Source organism: Kryptolebias marmoratus, linkage group LG13 (genome assembly GCF_001649575.2).
Source record: "Kryptolebias marmoratus isolate JLee-2015 linkage group LG13, ASM164957v2, whole genome shotgun sequence".
NCBI classification, from domain to species: Eukaryota; Metazoa; Chordata; class Actinopteri; order Cyprinodontiformes; family Rivulidae; genus Kryptolebias; species Kryptolebias marmoratus.
Genome location: NC_051442.1, coordinates 14,007,599 through 14,017,132, shown reverse-complemented (window position 1 = coordinate 14,017,132; position 9,534 = coordinate 14,007,599). Strand labels below are relative to the sequence as shown.

The 9,534-nt window shown below is 38.4% G+C and overlaps 1 protein-coding gene across 5 annotated transcripts in view; it reads right to left on the bottom strand.

Moving 5' to 3' along the window:
* LOC108245238 (serine/threonine-protein kinase PAK 3) overlaps nucleotides 1-9,534 on the bottom strand; it is a 38,514-nt gene that overhangs the window by 26,309 nt on the left and 2,671 nt on the right. Inside the window, exons 1-2 of one of the 5 annotated variants that reach the window (XM_017431985.3) lie at nucleotides 636-676; nucleotides 413-489 (exon numbers count right to left, since the gene is read on the bottom strand). The exons of 2 other annotated variants lie outside the window; for them this stretch is intronic. The gene's annotated coding sequence lies outside the window, so the exon portion shown is untranslated. 2 more of the 5 variants (XM_037979131.1, XM_017431984.3) reach the window with 2 other exon arrangements.

Here is a 9,534-nt window from a genome sequence, read left to right as displayed (position 1 = left end):
TGTCCAATAATCTTCTTCATCATAAGGGGTCTTTGGGCTGCACTTCGTCGGGCCCCTCACCTAGGACCTGTCTGCCTTGGGTGACCCTACTAGGGGCATGAAGCCCCTGACAGCATAGCTCCTGTGAGGATCTGGGTTTGGCTCCGCCTTGTGGGCAGAGCCACTAATCATTCTTCCACAGGTGTTCCAGTTTCCCACTGATTAGACCAGCCAGTATTTAAGCAGCAGGCGGCGATCAGATCTTCGCTGGAGCATCGAACCTTCTGGGTTAGATTCTCCGCCTCAGCGTCTAACCTAATTTATGCTCCTTGTGTTAATCACGATCTCTATTTGTGCCTACGACTCAGGTTTCTTGCCACACCACGACTACGGACCTAAGGAACTACTTACCTGGAAAACCGAGGACACTTACCTTGCTGCTACTGGCCCGTAATCTGGAAACACTGGAATCGCACCTCTCCTTCTCGACGCCGCAACCTCCTTCAGAACCTGTAAGCAAACAAAGAGACTTTAAGAACCTAGCTACCATCTTGGAACCAGATTGTACCCGAGACTCACCCCGCTCTCCTTATCTTGCAGACTCCTCCAGACTCCGACCACTGTATATAGCTGCACATGTAAATAAACTCACTTACCGTTATACTCGTCTCCGTGTGTGGTTTTGGTTTCGCTCTCTGGACAGAAACACTCGAGTTCATGACAATATGTGCTGCCAAATATATTTTATAATCATGAACCAATTTAAAGATAAGCTACCATCAATAATGGAATAAGAAATCAGTGTTTTTAAAGTGCAAATTACTCAACATTTACTTCAATACGCACTCATTTCTAATGAACAAAGTGCAAAATAAAACTGTTTTCTTTACACTAACCTTAAAGAGAGAGAAAGAGAGAGAAAATATATTTTCTTGAAGAATATTGGCTCATATTTTTCAAACAGGAAAGATCTTAGGTTGTAGTTTTGTTGACAATGTTTGTCACCAATTTTTATCTCCTTGGTAATGACTAGAAAATCTTGTTTTATTTCATTTGACACGTCAACTATAGAACAGTGATATTTATGACTATAAACTGGTTGACTTCAGCTCAGTCAGATTTCCTATGAAGGCAACTCACACAATATTCACACATTAACGTTTCCATACAAAATTAAAGTATTTATTCATTCAGTAAGCAAAGAAAATCAGATTACCCGCCTTGGCTCTTCACTTTAACAAAGTACTGATATGTCAAATCAATCATTTTATAGTCATATAAACAAACTCAATCAAAAATTACAAACAAAATAGAAATAAAAGGTTGACCAATTTGGGTTTTTCACTGGTTGATTCCAAACGTTAGAAATCACAGCAGCTGATTTGTTGTTTTCATATTTCTGGCCTGTTCATATAAAGGTATAATTTTTATACACATTACAGTTTATCTAAAAATATTAATAAAACAGTGTTTGTCTGCAGTTTAGCCCTGAGTCAGGATGACTAAAGGCTCAATACAGATACAATAAGTTATCCATATTTTTACTCTCTAAAAGTAACATTTCTTATCCAAGAAACTGAATCTATAAGGCTCTGAAAGATAACAAACAAGTTCTTAAGTTTTTCCTGGAAACATTTTTTCTTTTTAGTTGGCAAAATATTCTGGTCTACTTCCTTTGGGATCTGCCTGTGTTGTACTGAAAAAAGCTCACTTTGCTGCCCACAGATGTGCCTGACTTTTAATTGGCTTGTTGTGTGTAGATATGAGCAGCAAAAATGTTTAAAAGAATTCATTCTGTCTAGTCAGTTTAAATAGATATATTTAAAGGAATATCTTGATGTAGTAAACTCTTTTTTGTCATGAATGCTTTTACAGTCGTGCAAAGAAAATGAATCAAATCAATCACAGCTAAATTTGTTAAGAGAATACAGACTTTATATATATTTTTGTTTTCTTTTTGTGCTGTTATGTTATTTGTCATGTTTGAATGAACTCAAATAAAAAATAACCTACAAACAGTTTAATTTAATAGACTGACCGAGAGCTGAATATGACATTACAATCTTGGTCATTTTTATATCAGGCAGCAGCTTAATAACACAACAAAAAAATGGGGTAAATCATCATAATTATACAGAAAGTTTGAACTGCTGTGTTGCTGTTCTGCTGGTCCAGTGGCTAAAATAGGCAGATTTGTGAAGGCCCAGACATTACGGATTCTTTACCCACATAAAATCACTGACCTATTTCCCGTGCAGACTGACAGGCAGGCGAGCAGTCAGTGAGCACCGAGTCCCTGAAACAAGCAGCTTCTCTTTCTGAATCACACATAGGCTCGTCTCTGAACATTGTACATCACATGCATGTCTTCCTTGTGTCTAAAAACCCAAAATGCACTGAGTCACTCTTCAGAGAGCAATTTGACTTTTACAGCGCTAACGGTGTAAAAACAGCATTTACAGCTCATTTTACAGCATGCTGATCTACAATATGCTAATTTTTAATTTAAATGACACCCCCCCTAAGCACAATCTGGCATGCTTTGGGACAATCTGAGATTCTGACTGCGTTACAGGAAGGCGTCTAAAAAAGTACGAGCCAACCACGGACACGCCAGGTCAGCTCAGATGTCGCTGTGAACGTTTTCACGTTTCTCTTCTATAAAATATTAAAGTGTCCTCGAGGAGCAGGCGTTTTCTCTGCTATTTCAAACATTAATGCTGAATTTGAGTGGCTAAAACCGGAAGAGGCGCTAATCTTGAACCCCTGGCAGCCCGGTAATGGCCCCTGCAGCGTGGGGGGGAGAGCTCCATCAGCTTGGCTCTCTGTGCCTCCGATTAGGACACGCTCTCTGTTTGACTTGGCTTCAGCTTCGGCTGCGCCTCTTTGAAGGATGTTGATTACTTGGACGGGATGGACAGTTCGAGCACATCCGAAGCATAAGGAGGGAGGGAGGGATCCTCCTACTGCTGCAGTTTTTGCCGCTGCTGTTACCATCTTCTTTTTTATCTTAATGACGTCCGATCAACTCTCGGCTGAGGTTTTAATAAACACAGAGTCAGACAGCTTTTGGTTTACGCGCAGCGAACACACGTGTCAATGTTCCAACACAAGGAAAATCTAAAAGAACGAACACAGACAGCACAGACTCCGACATGTTTGGCCTCTCAAGGTCAGAATAAAAGCCCCTCAGAGTTACAGCGCAGACGCCATGCAATCTGATTTATTTTAAATTCAAGCTGCGGTAGGAGGAGTTCAACTCTATCAAAGGGAGGGGGGCTCATTTAAAAAGGGAAAAGACAAAAGTTTATGGCAACAGAATCAACACACTCCTGTCAACATGCATGCAAAACTATTTTTTTAACCTTTGGTCTGTAAAAAATAAGAAGAGAATACATTTCATTTAAAAATTAGGGCAACAAATTAAAAACCAAATGTCAGTATCTATGAAATGATTTGCAATTAATGACTTATTTGTCCATCTAAGCCAGTAAATTAGCAATTAGCAGATCTGTCAGTTTAAACTTTTCTAAAAAAGGAACGAAGCCATTAAGACAGAAGTTTTTCAAAGGTATTAAAAACAGATTTTTTTTGTCCGAACATGATGTAAGTTTCTAATGCTTCAATCAATAAAGCTGCTCTGAAGAGGCCACACATTCCCAAAAGCATCAGAACTTCAGTCTGGGCGTTAATTTAGGTGAAAAACTGTTCTTATATTCCTAAGTCATAGTATTAAAGCAGGACCCAAACATGGCTTTTAAGAAGTATTACAATGTTACAGTCAGGCTGATCTGAGTTCTTTCTAATTATAAAATGTCATTAATTATTTAGGTTTGAACCAGGGCTGCATTACATCAGAAAAACTTGTGATGTGCAATATTATTGCTCAATATTGCGATAAAAATACTAATTGTGAAAACCCCGTATTTTCCTCACTCTCTCATCTGTCATCAGTTTTATCTGAACCAGGTGAGGGCATCACTGTGAGTCTGTTGGGCTGACCAATATATATATAATTAGCACTGGAATATGAATGTACAGTATTTGAAATCTAACAGCCTGTGATTTATTACAGTTCAAGAGACATTGATGCTTAATGACACTTTGATGATGACAAAATATTGTGCAGCCCTAGTTTAAACTTGAGTCATAATTGGTGTCTACATGAATAAATACTACTAAAAACCTGTTTTGTGAGAAACGGACAGTCCTGAAGCGATCATAATGGGCATTTCATCTTTTAATTTTTATGAGACGTGAGCATTCTGGTGTCTTTTATGCTCTTCTATAGTGCCTCGTGTGCAGAAGCAAAAGATGTATCTTTATGAGCCTCTGAAGCAGCAATGGAGGCCAATTCCACTTAGCTTTACCTCACATTTTGCATGTTTACCTCCGGGGTTAAGGGTGTCCAAATTCTTTTTGTGATCTAGGGTGAGGCAAAGGGGTAGGCCAAGCTATCCCTTCAAAGTGAGTTTTCTCATAGGCACAGTTCAAATGACCAGCCATGAGCTTTGCCAGAAAATATAACTTAGTATTGATCTTTTTATATAAAAAGATGGTGGTATTTAATGGTGTACAGAGTTAACGAAGGGGTGTCCCATTATATTTTAGCCCCAACCCCTTCTGACTGAACTGATGGTGTATAGGAAGGGGTAGAGGAGAGCTAGGAAATAGGATTTGATCATAAAGTCTTTTTCAAACACACTATTTTCCCTTTTTGTTTGTTTGTTTGTTGCAATATGCAATCATTTTGAGCCGTTCCAGGCCACTGCCTGCGTCACAAAGCAGTTTAACAGAGCCAACACAAACACAGTGACAGAAACTTGATGCCCGTGGTGCGAACAAAATCTATTATCAGCTTCCATTAAACGAGTCTCAACCCCTGTAGTTTGTTTCACATTTTGTAAAACACTGAGGTAATAAAACAGGCAAATCGGCCATACCTCGTCAATTTAACCGTACCAGGAGGCAAGGCGGGAAAAATGTGAACAAATTTACTCTAAATTTGATTACAATATCAACAGCATGAGTGAAGTCTTATAACATAAATTATTTCAGTTTTCCTCCTTTATAATGAAATCAAGTAATCAAGTATTTTGTTACAGCAAACAAAACAGACTAAATTTGAAAACCGTAGTTTTCTCAACCTGAATTTTCAAGAACTTTACATAGCTTTGGGTGATAACTGTGGGCATCTTTTGACTGAGTTGGTCTTAAAGCCTTATATCTATTAATAATATGCCAACTAGAGCACGAATACACGATATCAAAAGCAAACTGAAAGCAATAGCTCCTCTCTAAATGCCCATTCACACACCAGGTTTCTCAGACACTGAATAAGCTGAAGATACACACCATGGATGAGACCTTTTGTCCAATGCAGAACCTAAACACACCTTTTATTGTGTTATAATCGGATTTCATTTTGCTCCTAACATCTGAACATTGACAGACATTTCAGTGATCACCAGTCAGATGTTTTTTTCCGGATCTTATTTTACTTGATGACATTTTTTTTTCCATCGTTTTTTTTATCGACGATTGACTTTACATGGATCTATCATATAGTTATTCTATTTGATAACAACTGATAACGAGATGCAGGAATAAAACCAGGATATCAGATAGTTACTTCCTTTTTTAGAACTGATAATAACAAAACCATCTATCAAGATTAAAATCACAGCTTTAAATAGGTTTCTAGTAATAAAAATCAGGATTAGATATAGTTATTATTCATTTAGTTTAATTTAGATTCATGTATGGCACATTTTGTTTGTCAGGAGTATTTATTGATCTTGTCTATGACTAATTAAGTAGAACAACACTAATGCACTAATGAGGTTGGCGAAGCTTGATGATAATAACCTGCATTAATGTCTCATCAGTAGTTAATTGCTCTTTCAAATTGAAATGATTCAGTCGTCTTGACACACGGTGTCCCCCTTCGTTGAGTAAGCTTCTATCAAAACTCAACTAACAGGCTGTGTTACAATGTTTCCCATATTCAAAACCAAGCAGAAAAATACAAGTCGCTCCACATCTAAGACCTATTTAATCCTCACAGTATAGTCCACAGTGACTCTCATTTTACCAGGCATCATCCGTTCCTAAACCCCCCCTGCTGGGGAGGCTGGAGAGCTCGCTTTGTCATTTAATATTTAGTTCTGGCAAACCCCAGGGCCGCTCTTTGATGCACATTACGCACTCTCACACACACAAACAAACTCATCTCTTACATTCAATATTTTTGGATGAATATGCAGGAAATTAAAGGGCACGCAAGGTGACTTTGATTAATTTAAAGGAATGAAGTAAAACTATTAGTTATGGTTACATTTGGTCAGACTGAATATTGAGATAAACCTTTGAACCTGGACGTCGAAGCCGGAACAGGAACGACCTTCTCTGTAAGTCCGGCCACATCCAGCTTAACAAACCGAACATTGCCCTTGGTAAAACTTAAAAAAAAAAAATACACCTCAGATAAATTTTTTTCAGGTCTCGACTCTCATCATTTCACGTACTGTCATTCCTACCTTGCTGCTGTGTGTTCAAATATTCATTTTTCTAATATGTGGGGATATAATTAGTTGTTTCGTGTTTAAAAGAAAGGTCAAGTGAGGCCACGATTGTATGCTGGAGAGTAGGCGGGACTTAAAGCCCCACATCTCTAGTGCACAGACTCTGGTTCCAAAAATACAACAGATTCTCGTGTCTTGAATTCCCAACAGCAGGAGAAGACGGGGGACATTTGGTGTATAAATATATATGTCTATGGTTCTGACTGTTTTAGCTACCTGTAAAAGAAAAGTGCTTTGTTACTGTAAAGCAGGGATTGTTTTTTCACCTTTGCACAAAAGCTTTCTAAAAATTATACATTTATTCTCCTCTCTGTTTAAGATTTCTTCCTGTCTGTACAGTGCTGTTGTCCTTGTCCCTTAGGACCTAATTTAATTTGGACCACACCTCTAAAGCAGGTAGTTGTAGTCCATTATAGCAGTCCATTATAGAATCTGCTAACCTATTTTCAAAAGAATATTTGACAGCGCATTTTAAAATGTTTCAAATATTTTCAGAGGAATTACAGTTTCACTTCACTAGGAATAACGAGTCCCACTTTCTAAGACGAAATACTAAATCCTTCTTTGGTCATACCACAACACTTCCTTTGTAGCTCTTGTCTTTAGAGCGCTTTTCTCTTTATCCCTATTTTTGGAAGCATATGAGACATCCAACTCCATTCTCCTCTTTGCTTCCACCAGGCACGGGTCTTTTTGAAATCCTACACACAAATGACACTGAATAACCCTTAAACTGTGTTACTATCCTACGAGAAAACCTACCGTACTCCAAGTCTGACAGCTCACACTAGTGTACACAGCAAACTAAGCTTAGACTAACACTCAAACTGTGACTTGACTCTTAATTTTATTCCCAGCTTCTTATATTTCCCTCCTCTCCATTATGCCTATGAATGGTTAAAACTCCCTCTTTTAGGCACGGCCTCTTCAAGAAGGATGCATTAAACGGATCCAGATTATAAAAACACAAAACTGTGATGTTACAGCCAGAAGGGACGTTAAGAAAACAGTCGGATCCACTGAGTTCTTACTTCACACGTTCGCTTCATAAAGCCAAAGACTCCACAGCTGCTCCACTTCTCATGCTTTAAGGTTTTAGATTTTAACAATGCTGCTCATAATATGTATGTATTTAATGACAAATTAAACATTGTACTTCACAACTTTTGGTTATATAAAAAAATCATTTTGAATTTCTCACAGAAATTAAACACAAATTACTTTTAGAGCATTATAAGTTCAACTCCTTCTAAGGTTTGCTTAAAAACATCAGGATTGATGAGATTTTAAGTCATAAGCAAAGTAAAAAGGAAAAAAAATTGCTTTGACTTGTCAGCATTGAGGTACAGTTAATACTGCATGATTTAAAGTGAAGTTAGGGAGAGATAAATATTAAGTCTGAGCTTCTTTTACTCCAAGTTGGACACAAAACACATTTTTTCTGCAAATCCACTAAATGAGTTATTTTCATACCTGAGAGGTTCAAAACAAAGTGCCTAGGCTGTATTTTCTATAATATTATTGAGCTGCTCAGGGTCTAAACCAGACAAATATGCTGTCAAGCACAGAAAAAAAAACATTACTTCTCGTACCCTATAGATACTTTAGTTTCTGGAAATAAGAGCAAAATTGACTCTGGGTTAGTCAAGTTTTTATGTGAGACTTTTCAGACATAAACCATGGCAGCATTAGACACAGAGATGTCCAATCATTTGTGTCAAACAACAGGTTTTCGGTGCATATTTGGTTTAAAAATATAACCAATAATGGTTGGGACGTCTTACCTTGAATGAAAGTAGACTTTAAACTCGTAGGTAATCAGACAGACCTACTGGCTTTCAGAAATAAAGCTAAATCTACCAGTAAACAAGCTAAATTGCATTGTGAATCTATTTTTTTTAATTTAATGTGGAATGAGTGGTCATGTTTGGGAACCAGCTGGAGACAGTAAGGGGAGTAGATTTCCTCCTGCCACGCCAGCTGGTGCACCTGTTCACGGTCTGGTTGAAAGGTTTAAAACAGGCTCTGAAGTGGATCAGAGGATGAATGGAGACAGAGTGCAGATCTTGTAAAGTCATTTTTCAAGTGAATCGCGGAGGAGTGGTGCGCTGCCACGCGCCATAGCTGCCCCTCGATGCAGAAGAGGTAAAATAAATAAAAATAAGAATAAACAGACTGGGCGTAGTGGATGTGAAGGCAAACCAACAGTGAGCTGACAGATATCCAGAACATCTTCAGACTTAAAATACATGAATTTTCCCTTTCTATCTCACTTTACAATACCTAAATCCTGTGACCATAAGTAGGTCTATTGTCTGCATGAATGCCCTGATCTGTCACAGTCTATGAGTTTCTTTAATATTTGAATCTATTATTTGTCAAATTTGAACCAGACGTTAGGCGCAACGCTTTCACACTCCAGCGGAAATTAGATGAGAAGCTCTAACCTCCGGATGTGCGGGATTTGAAACAGAAAATAAGAGTAAAGTTGACTCAGCAGGTCATCTGCAGTCTTTTCATTTTCTGAAACTCTTCCCACTTACTGACCTTCAACGGTTTTCCATCCTGACTCTTACGTTCCCGTCTGCACCTCTCTGCAAACTCCTGACTAAGAAAATCTCCTTAATCTCTGAACCCACGTCCTCCTCCGCAAGATTTCATCCTTTTACTTTTTCCACCGAGGGTGTATTCATCCAGAAGGTACAGTTCATTGTAAAAGCTCGAACACAACCTTGACTTCTCACAAGAAGTTTCTTTAAATATGAAACGGCGCTGCTTCAGAGAACTATCAGCGTTTGCTGCTTGGACACACAGGCGATTCAGAAACATACATAGCCAAACATGGAAGTAAACTGACTAAGCAGCGACAGACATCAAGTAGGGAGATTACAGAGGGAGCTGTGTCAATGTGTCAGTGTGTAAGTGTTTCCTCTGTCTCTCTTCATCCATCTCTCTCGCTTACTCCCCCCCC